Source organism: Carex rostrata, chromosome 7 (assembly GCF_964058835.1).
Source record: "Carex rostrata chromosome 7, lpCarRost1.2, whole genome shotgun sequence".
Classification (NCBI taxonomy): Eukaryota; Viridiplantae; Streptophyta; class Magnoliopsida; order Poales; family Cyperaceae; genus Carex; species Carex rostrata.
Genome location: NC_135924.1, coordinates 79406 through 89844, shown reverse-complemented (window position 1 = coordinate 89844; position 10439 = coordinate 79406). Strand labels below are relative to the sequence as shown.

At 32.4% G+C, this 10439-nt stretch overlaps 1 long non-coding RNA gene across 4 annotated transcripts; it reads left to right on the top strand.

The window, feature by feature from the left end:
* The first annotated feature begins 2649 nt into the window (after positions 1-2649).
* On the top strand, positions 2650-7512 carry LOC144556443 (uncharacterized). 4 transcript variants are annotated; one of them, XR_013512451.1, is made up of 9 exons: positions 2650-2964; positions 3569-3658; positions 3939-4043; positions 4260-4346; positions 4454-5037; positions 5570-5683; positions 6455-6602; positions 6849-7313; positions 7385-7512. It is a non-coding gene; the product is annotated as an uncharacterized LOC144556443 (long non-coding RNA). The 4 variants fall into 4 exon arrangements; XR_013512449.1 differs by lacking the exon at positions 7385-7512 and having other exon boundaries at positions 4454-4526; positions 4609-5037; positions 6849-7377; XR_013512450.1 differs by lacking the exon at positions 7385-7512 and having other exon boundaries at positions 4609-5037; positions 6849-7377.
* The last annotated feature ends 2927 nt before the right edge of the window (positions 7513-10439 follow it).

Here is a 10439-nt window from a genome sequence, read left to right as displayed (position 1 = left end):
ATGGCATATTTTTTTTTTTTTTTTTTACTTTTGGTCTAAAATTCAAAATTTAAACCCAACTTCCCTCCATTTTTGTTTTCTAAATACTGTTTTTTAATTTCTGTTTTTTAATTTCTGTTTTTTTAATTTTGTTTTTCTTATTTCTGTTTTTTATTTCTGTTTTTTAAATTCTGTTTTTTTTATTTCTGTTTTTTATTTCTGTTTTTCTTATTTCTGTTTTTTATTTCTGTTTTTCTTATTTCTGTTTTTTATTTCTGTTTTTCTTATTTCTGAATTTTATTTCTGTTTTTCTGTTTTTATGTATTTCTGTTTTTTTTTGTATTTCTGTTTTTTATTTCTGTTTTTCTTATTTCTGTTTTTTTATTTCTGTTTATTTTATTTCTGTTTTTTATTTCTGTTTTTTTATTTCTGTTTATTTTATTTCTGTTTTTTATTTCTATTTTTAAAAAAAAAACAAAAAAAAAAAACCAGATCCGGACCCGGACCGGACCGCCCGGCCCCCCGTACCCGGACCGTCCTGCCCCCGAACCCGTGACGGGCACGGGTATTAAACGGGCAGGGCAGGATTTTTGAAAAAAAAATCCGTGATGCCCGGCCCGTTTTGCCCGTGTGCCCGTGACGCCCGTGACCGTGGCTACCCGTGCCTGTGCCCGGGTTTTGCCCGGACCGCCCGGCCCGGCCCGTTTACCAAACACTACAACTAGTATTCAATTTTTAATTGTATCCTAACTTGAATTTTTGTATTTTTCTTCATAGAATATTAAACCGAACTTTCAATTATATTAAAAGAAAAAGTTCAATAAAGTAGATATATTGAGTCCAATTATTAAATAATATATACGATCCCTAGCTAATTCCTATGGAGAATATTAAGATTACAGATAAATTCATTTGTGTGGTAATATTGGGTGAAAACATGGTGTATAGTGTATACTAATACTACTATATAATATTAGTTTGTTTGTTCAAAAAGTTAACTTGGAAATTATTATTCTTTACATTTTTCCGGCATTTTTAATTGAATCAGTAAATTAAATTCACTGGTCACTGTGTATGTTAGGTTTTTCTTTTTTAAAATATGTATTAGTTAATAAAAAGTATCACAATATAAATAAATAAAAAAATTAATTTCTTAATTAATTAACACATAGGAATATAGCCAAACTGTAAATCATTAGCAATAAGTAACCACTAATCATTCGGGAATCTAATTTCTTTTTATATAGATTATAAATTTGTGATTATGCTGGACAATTTCCTGCAAGTCCATAACTCAAAGTTGCAAGAAATTAATTAAAAAAAAAAAGATTCCCGTCACACGTACGGTATCTTTCCTTAATTTTCACCGAACTAAATTGAAACATTTATTTCGCATGACCAAACAAAAAATACTTATCTTCAAATTAATTTATGTGCATCCTCTGAGATAACTGAAGATAAATAGTTTATCTAAAACAAGTATATCATATTAATTTAATGCGAATGGCGAATGCACAAGACACTAGTTATTATATCATATTAGCCAAATTCATATATATATATATATATATATATATGAGAAGAGTTCAAATGCACCCAAATTTTTGTGCACCTAAATACATCCTATATTTTAAATTTTTTTTCTTCGTTTTCAAAGTCCGAATAGTCAATCCGAACCGTTAGATGCGATCTATATATTAAGATATGCTTGGAGACCAAATTTTACATTTTTTTTGAATTTTTTTACTATTTATTAAGCCACTTTGAAAATCGCTGATTTTATATTTTCTGGACCATTGGATCAGCGATTTTCAAAGTGGCTTAATAAATAGTAAAAAAATTCCAAAAAATGTAAAATTTGGTCTCCAAGTACATCTTAATATATAGATCGCATCTAACGGTTCGGAATGACTATTTGAACTTTGAAAATGAAGAAAAAGGATAGGGTGCATTTGGGTGCATTTAAACCCTCCTCTCTCTCTCTATATATATATATATATATATATATATATATATTTGAGATTCGTGCATAAAAGATATGAATGGTCCGAATTTTGCACGTACGTAACAACTAAAAATTAATTTAATTGACTGAGGAATGCGAATTGTAATTAACTTCACATGGTCATGTACGAAATTTAGTTACATATATATATATATAGAGTAAGGCTGGGGTGCTATGGATAGCATAGAGGCCTCTATGCTACAGCTCAATATTCAAGTTTTCAAAATCCAAACGGTCGATCCGAACCATTTATCTTATTCTCCATATTAATATCTGCTTGGAGACCAAATTTTACATTTTTCTGAATTTTTTTACTATTTATATTAAAACTTTGGCCATATATATTAATATTAATTGTAGAATTAAATTAGCTCACTGTTTTGTGAAAACGTTGTTGTACCAACTTTATTTAGCCTAAACCCTAAACCCTGACAAAACGTTGCGTTAAATATAACGGAGAAATTAATTGATCGGAATGAAATATGAACCGTTTGATGGAACAACGGTCAAAATGAGAAAAGTCCATAGCATTTGATGTCGGAGCAAACGGGAATTGAATGGTAAAGATATTAACAGAGTATCTTTTACTTCATCCAGCGCACTAAGTCAGTTGATGGAATGCCGATTGTCTGTTCCTCTCTCTCTCTCTCTCTCTCTCTCTCTCTGCTCCTTTCCGTTCCATCGCAACGGCTCCGCTCTCTCTCTCAGCTTCATTCCAGCTTAAACCCTAAACCGCGATCGGAGAAGAGAGAGAGAGAGAGAGAGCGCGCAAGAAAGATCGGGGAAGAGATCGGAGATGAGAGAGAGAGTGAGCGACCACCTTCTCTGGCGACGCGCCGACGTAAACCCTAGACCTAAACCCTATCTGCCATGGCAAGCAAAAGAGTCGTGCTGCTGTCCCTCTCCCAAGCAAGCAAAGAGCTCTCTTCTCTCTTCGTTCCGAGAAACTCCTCCCTTCTATTCGCCAAAAGAGGTGTCAGGTATGGCAATAGCTCTGTAATGTTCTCCTATTATCTCTGAATTTATCACTGATGTCATTTTTTCTAGGGTTTTGTGACCTGTTCTGGGAAAAATTGGATATTTACATTCTTAATTAGGTTGTTGGTTTATGCTCTTTTGGTGCCTGCGTGCATAGTTACTGGTTTATTCTTAGGTTGCTGGTTTATGCTCTTTTTGGAAGCATTGAACAAAGTTAGGTCTTTTTATATTGCTGTAAAGGCTAGATCAGTCCCATCTACACCTAAGCGAAACCTTGGATGTATGCTAGGTACCTGATTTGTGTTTCTTTTCGGGCTATTTTACCATGCTTTAGCCTCAATTATTACACCAAGACATTAAACAAAATAAAGGAGAGAATGGTAGGGACCAAATCGGTAGTATAGTTTTCTATTTTGCCTTGGCTGAAAGGGCATTTTATCATCTGGAGTATCTAATTATATAAATTATTTAATGAATTTTTGGTAGCATCTTTGATTTTGTGCTTCAGGTGGAATACTTGTGCATGGTTTTCTATTTCTCCCTTAACAGGCAAAATCTGATATCAATAATGAAATTACGTGATGTCTAATCAGATAGCTTTTGTAGGCCTCCTCTTCCTTGAGGCCGCACAGAGCATCAGTGAGATCAAAAGACAAGTCACCTAAACTTGAACAATTTACATCCTCTTGGTGAAAGGTGAAGTTCTTCTTCTTTTTCTTCTTTCTTTCAAGAAAATTGCTTATTTTATACTTTTCTTTGATATACATAAACATTTAGTATTGCTTTTGCGCTGAACCAATATATTATTGTCAAAGGTGTATTGGCTTTCAATTGCTACCTAGAGGTCGCCAAAGAAGCAATGGCGAGTGAACCACATTCTCGTTTTTAAAAGCAAAAAAATCAGTTTCATTGTTTCTTAATTTTCTTTTTTGTTCTTTACTTAAAAATTGTTTGCTGGTTCTCACATTTTCTCTAGAGGTGTGGATCATACTTCACAGCAGTACCATATGCTGAGCTATGGTGTGAAGAGCATTTCACTACTCTATCCCTCGGCTCACCCGATTTTTCTCATGAAGAGCTGGTTATTATTTTGGCCCTATTTTATTTTATATTTTTTTTAGATGTGGAAAACCCAAAAAAGTAGGCTGTGTTAATTGTGTATCAAAAAGCTAGATAATAAGTTGTTACATAGCAGTTGGTAATTGTACCAGGCTTTACCGGTATCTTTTTCTTCAAGGGGCTAGCTAGTATGTTTACTCTTGTATGTTTTCCTAACTCTGTTTACATATTTTTCTAGTTGCCTCCTCACATAGATGTATTAGTTGCAGTGTACAAGCAAATCAATGAACCAGATAACATCTATGGTATTGTACAAACTAACAAGGTTGGTCTTTAATTGAGTACTTAATCTATGTTTCTTTTTGTTCTTTTTCTTATTTTTTGGTTTATTTAATTGTCTTTTACTTGCTGCTTTTGTATATATAAAAACAGATGGCATCTCAAATAGTTATATTTGAGCACGGGGGTAACTGAAGCAAATCCTTAAGAGTACTATGATTTGCTTGTAAGATCAGCTCCAGCTAGAAATATTGGTAGATCATATGAAATGATGTGTAAAGACAGTTACTCATACAGCGCTTTGTCAGGGATAAATCAACCAAACTGGGACATGTATAAAGGTCTAGCGAGGTATCTTCAGAAAACTGGATGCACTCACATGCTTGATACGTACTGCCAGGGCTTGAAAATAGTCAAAAGATCGACCAGGTGACAGGAAAGCTGAAGTCTCTGGCTGCAGTGCAGGCCTTGCTTGCAGGCCAGGGCCCGCACAACACAGCTGACATTCCTTGGGTTGTGCTCATTGGGCAGTCTGTTTGGCTCGCCTCAGCACAATCAGGCGGCTCAGCTGGGGCTGAAAATTCTCTAGAAACTGCCTGGCGGGCCGAGAGCGAGAGTCTGAAATCAATTTTGAGCGGGGCCCCACCAAGCAAGCTAGGGAGAGTGGCATTGGTGGATATGTTGGGGAAGCAGATAAGGAACCGGATGAAAGTCAGGCTTCCAAATGTGCTCACTGGGTATGTTTCTTTATTAGTAAATGCAAGTTGAAAAATAATAAGAAATTTGCTTGACACTAGTTAGTTTGTCTGATTTCCGTGCTTGTTAGGAGTAGGTATGTCCATTTTTTTTAGAAATTAATGTGAGCTGTTCAGGACAATAAATAGACGCTGAAATGTTTTTCACGGATTGAAAATAGTCAAAAGATAGCAAGATTAAGTGAATGATTAACCAAGTGAAATTGGAGTAAACCGCACTATAAAATTATATAATAAAGCATCTGTACTGGATCTTGACCCAATACACAAAGTCTTGTTGTCTTATTTCTCTATTAACAAGTATCTGATGTCTTAAGCATTATTGAACAGCTTAATTTACTATCATTTTTCTTCATGAAAGTAATTGTAAAGATCCTAATGATTTCTATTTGAAATCTTTCTGTTTTCATTCCAAAATTGAAAATATATGCTAACAGATAAAGTAGTGCATACAATAGAATAGCTCATGCAATTGACATGAAAATTAACTTTATCATTTATTTCATATGGCAAGGAGTTTACTCGTGCCATTGAAGCCAAGCAGGTTGCTGCTCAGGAGGCGGAGCTTGCTAAGTTCATTTTTGAAAAGGCTGAGCTGGACATGAAGAGTGCTATTATTAGAGCTGAGGTGCATTCTTTTTCCTTTATTGTTATTTATCTATTTATTATTTTTGTTGTTTAGTGAGTCTATGGTACCATGCATAGCGCGGAGGATTGGTCTATACTATGGATCAGTATTTTTATTTTTAAAGTTCAAATAGTTGATCTAAACCTTTCAACATATCTCCATATGAATTGTTTTTTAATTTTTAACAGTTTTTTTTACTATTTTTTTAGATAGGTAGAAATCACTTCAGCTAAATATTCTAGACCATTCACAAGTAGTAATTTTCTACCTTTTTAAAAAAATTCTAGAAAATGTAAAATTTAGTCTGCAAGTACAAATTCATATGGAGATAATAGAGGCATGAAGGCAGTTAGATTAGTTGGACTAGATTTGGTCGTGTAACTCTAAGTAGTTAGATCAATGAGATGAATGTAATTACAATAGAACCAGTGAGCTGTAGCCTATATAAACAGTCAATTGTAATATGTTGAATCATAATAGAGAATTCATTTCATTCAACATCTCTCTTCTCATTTAGGAGATCATGATGAACGGTTTAGATCGACTATTTGAACTTTGAAAATGAAAATATTGATTCATAGTACAGGCCAATCCGCGCTATGCATAGTAAGTATTACCATAGCCTCAGTCTTTGTTGTTTGGGATAAGCTTTCAGTTACTTTGGTTGTTTTTGTGACTTGTTCTTTTTAGATAATAAGCATTACACATTGCATTTGATTATAATTTTACCTACTTAATCTAATCATTTTTCTTGGAATTTATTGCTACGAGGGGACGCACAATGGCTATTAGTAAGCAGGTAGAATTGAAGCTTCGAATTGATATGGCTGCCGGTGGGGAATGTGCTACGTCTGCTTTTGCAAAAAGAAAAATTCTTCCAGCTCTCACAATAGATTGGTCAGAATCAAATAAATGACAGGTGGGGTTTATGTGAGAAGAGTGAAAAAAAGTATAATAGTAAGAGAAAATTGAGTATTGGTGTCTATATTCACTACCTTAAAGCCACTGTAGTATATTGAAACGATTTAGGCAAGTATTTCTCAGTAATATTAACCTATTCTACTGGAACCACTTGGTACCATAGGCGTGTATGTTAGTGCTGGTATTTGTTCCATCCTCTTTTGGCTCTTTCCATTATTATCCGAGTCTTCATAATTGATTGTAGGGGTGGTGAATCAGGATGATTGGTGTAGACACAGATACACCCTTTATCAATCATGCCATCAGATACCTTCATGGTAAGCTGTTCTATGATAACACATAACAGAACTGCAGTAATGTCAGTGTAATGTAGTCTTTAAAGCAAGAATTTACCATGCATACTCTTATTGTTGTTTACATTATATCCTAGAAATCATTAATAGTTCCTCAGTGCCAGAATATTTTTTTCTTCCTCAGTTCTGTGAAAATTGAAAAACAATGAATGGGAGGGATATATGTGAAATTTTTATTCTTTAAAGGGTCTATAAGAAATTCATTGTTTCACAATGTTGTGCGTTGTATTTGATTACTGTAAGGTACACATTACTTTTCCTAAACTATTTTGTTGTCATATTTTAGAGACATGGTTTTAGGATAGATCTGGCTTCCATGCTAGCTGATCTAAAACCTCGATTTCTCAGGTTTCCAGGTCAAAATTTTAATTATCTTTTCTTATATCTTAATTTTAATGAACAAACTAACATCATTGGGTTTTGTCAGATGGCTGCAAATGCAGAGTTCTTTGGAGCTAGTTTGTGTTTAATTTCTCAATTTTTTTTCTTCTTAACATGAAATAGCAGCTTGTCATGTGAAGTACCTGACTTGTAAATTCCTGATGCGGGTCTGGGTCCGGGCGGGTCTGGGCGGGTTTAGGGTTTACCTTTATGAATTTTAAGTGTTTTTAAGGGGTTTGGGGATTAGCATGCATGTGATAAATTGTTAATTTGTCATTTCCTTGCGCTAATTTTTTAAAATGTTGGGGTTATTGTTGGTTATTGGGTTCAATATTGGGCACATCACATGATAATTGATAAGCTATCATGCATACTCCATCATTGTATGTCGTTTTCTGTCATTCGTGATTGATATGTCCTTTATCGCGGTCACTCTCAGCCCACACCCTTTTAGTTTTAGGGTACAATACAATATTTTCTCATCTTTCTCAAAGTTGGTTGTTTTGGTTTGTATCCAAGGAACAGGCTACAATAATACTTAATTGCCAACCATGACGGACTTGAAAATTTAACCAGATATACGAACATATATATAAATTCATGAAATGAAGAATAAGCTCATAGAAATTTCTTCAGAAGATACTGAGATATTTTTACAACTAGCGACCCAACCAAAAGCTTATCGTGATAAGTAAAATTTCTATTAACAACGAATCTGCGCGCCCTTCAAAAATCAAGACACTTGGTTCCCTGTGAACTAGTACAGTTGAATACCATAAAACAATTGATCATGTACTCCCCTATATATACACACAAATTATTCTATATACGTATAACTACTTATTATAAAACTGGTGCAAGTACTAAAAAACACAGAAAGGGCAGTGGAAGAAGAAATGTTATTAAATTAGCATTATAGCCTAACATGACAATTTGGTTTACATGCCCTAAGTATAAAACATACATATCGATGAGAATTTAAAAACTTATTACAAAAAGAAACTCCATGAATTGCTTCGTACAGGTAAAAATATATTGAGGCTATGGTACTATGTATAGCGCCCATTGGTCCACTTTGAATATGTACTTATAAACCGTTCAACTTGGTTTTTAATTATTTCGTCACGTCTTTAATTTTTGTATAGATAATGAAAGAGATAATTATTTTATTATATTATAAAAATATATTAACATTTTATATATTGTTTTATTTTATCTATGCTTAAATTTTATTGACAATTTAATTTAAAAAAATAATTGGCAATTAACATTTATCTTTATTTTTACAAAATCACTAAAGAAAATGGCATTATTACTTATATAAATTAAACGTGAATTGACCATAAAATATACTAATTAAATGCAAATAATCGTGGTCAATGACAAGTGCCTTATGATTAAAAAAAAAATAACAATCTAAACTAACACTATAATAAAAAAAGTGTACACCGACTATGGTAAAATTATTTGCACCTAATTTAAAATGATAGGATATCTCATAAATTTCTCGGTATCATATTGAATTGCCAAAATTTGGAATTATCAATATAATCTTATGTAATAAAATAATACAACAAAATCTAGCTAAGATTTCATACCAGTCTATTTTAATTTTGTTGTATTATTTAATAAAATAATACAACAAAATGTAACTGTCATCCACCAATTAATACAAATTAATTCAACTTTTCAACTTGTAATCAGAAAACGAAAAAAAATATAATATAAATTTGTGAAGACACCAGAAAATTAGAGTAGAACTAATGCAAGTAAGACCAATGTCAATGTCATTGGAGACCGATAATCAATGTATACAATATTAATGTATTTATATCAAGGTTCTAAATAGCGATTATAGCGGCATAGCGGGGAGACCAAAAAAAAAAGTTATTGCGAATAGCGTAGCTATAGCGAAAGCTATCACACGTAGCGATTTTCTCTTTTCAAACTTTATATTCTATATTTCTACTAATTATCAACATAATCAATATTAGAGAATTTATGTAACAACTAAATGACAACTAATCTAAGTCTATACTTTTTATCAATTACGCAAATAAGAATGAAAAAAATCTAAAAAGTAATATTATTTAATAGTTTATACTTCATGGTATTACATATTATAATAGACAAAGAGCAATTAATTTTATAAGGTAAATGAAGTCAATATACATATTTAAACATTTTATAATTATAATAATAATCAAAATCAGCTTTCAATTGAAACGAACGATAATAATTTTACAAACGAATATTATAAAAAGAGTAATCAAAATGAATAATTAGTATTTGAATATTTCTCGATATAGAATGATAGAATAAATCACAAATAAAAATAGAAGCTTATAGTTTGGTTTAGTATACTTATCGTAGAAGACCATGTGGCATTAGAAATAAGAATAGAAGTACAGAAGTCCATATAAATTGCAAAAAAAAAAAACCATGTAGCATAGCGGTAGCTATAGCGGGTCTCATATAGCGGTAATAGCGGTCAGCTATTATAGCTATAGCGGTCGTAGCTGAGTTAGCGCAATTTTATCTCATAGCTTAGCGTTTATTGTCCGAAAAAGCTATAGCGTAGCTATAGCGCCACTATAGCTAGCTATTTAGAAGCCTGATTTATATGATATAATAAAATATTTTGTTTTTGGGATAGCTTTATTTTTTTTTTTTAAGTTTTATGGAAATACAAATAATGAACATTGTATTTATTTCTATTTTACATCTAATCTAGAAAATTAAATAATGTACAAGATAAAAAAAAAAGAATTTAGGTAAAATGACATAGTTTTATATACTTAACTTTTAAGAAAAGAAAATTTTAATTTTGTTTTTTACCTTGTCGTTACAAATAAATGACAAATCTGAGAGATAATTTTTGACAGGAGATTTGATTTGATTTGATTATGCATAGATTTGGTATTAATTATCCCTAACGGCCTTTTTTTCCACCGCCTCGGCAGATGATATCCAGCGCTTTTTTCTCAAAATCCCAAATCGAACTGGCCTTCTCTCTTTCATCAAAAAAATAAAATTCTCTTTCAAATACTCCTCTCTTGCGTTTTTTCCCAAAATCCCAAAATCGAGTTCGCCGCCTCAGC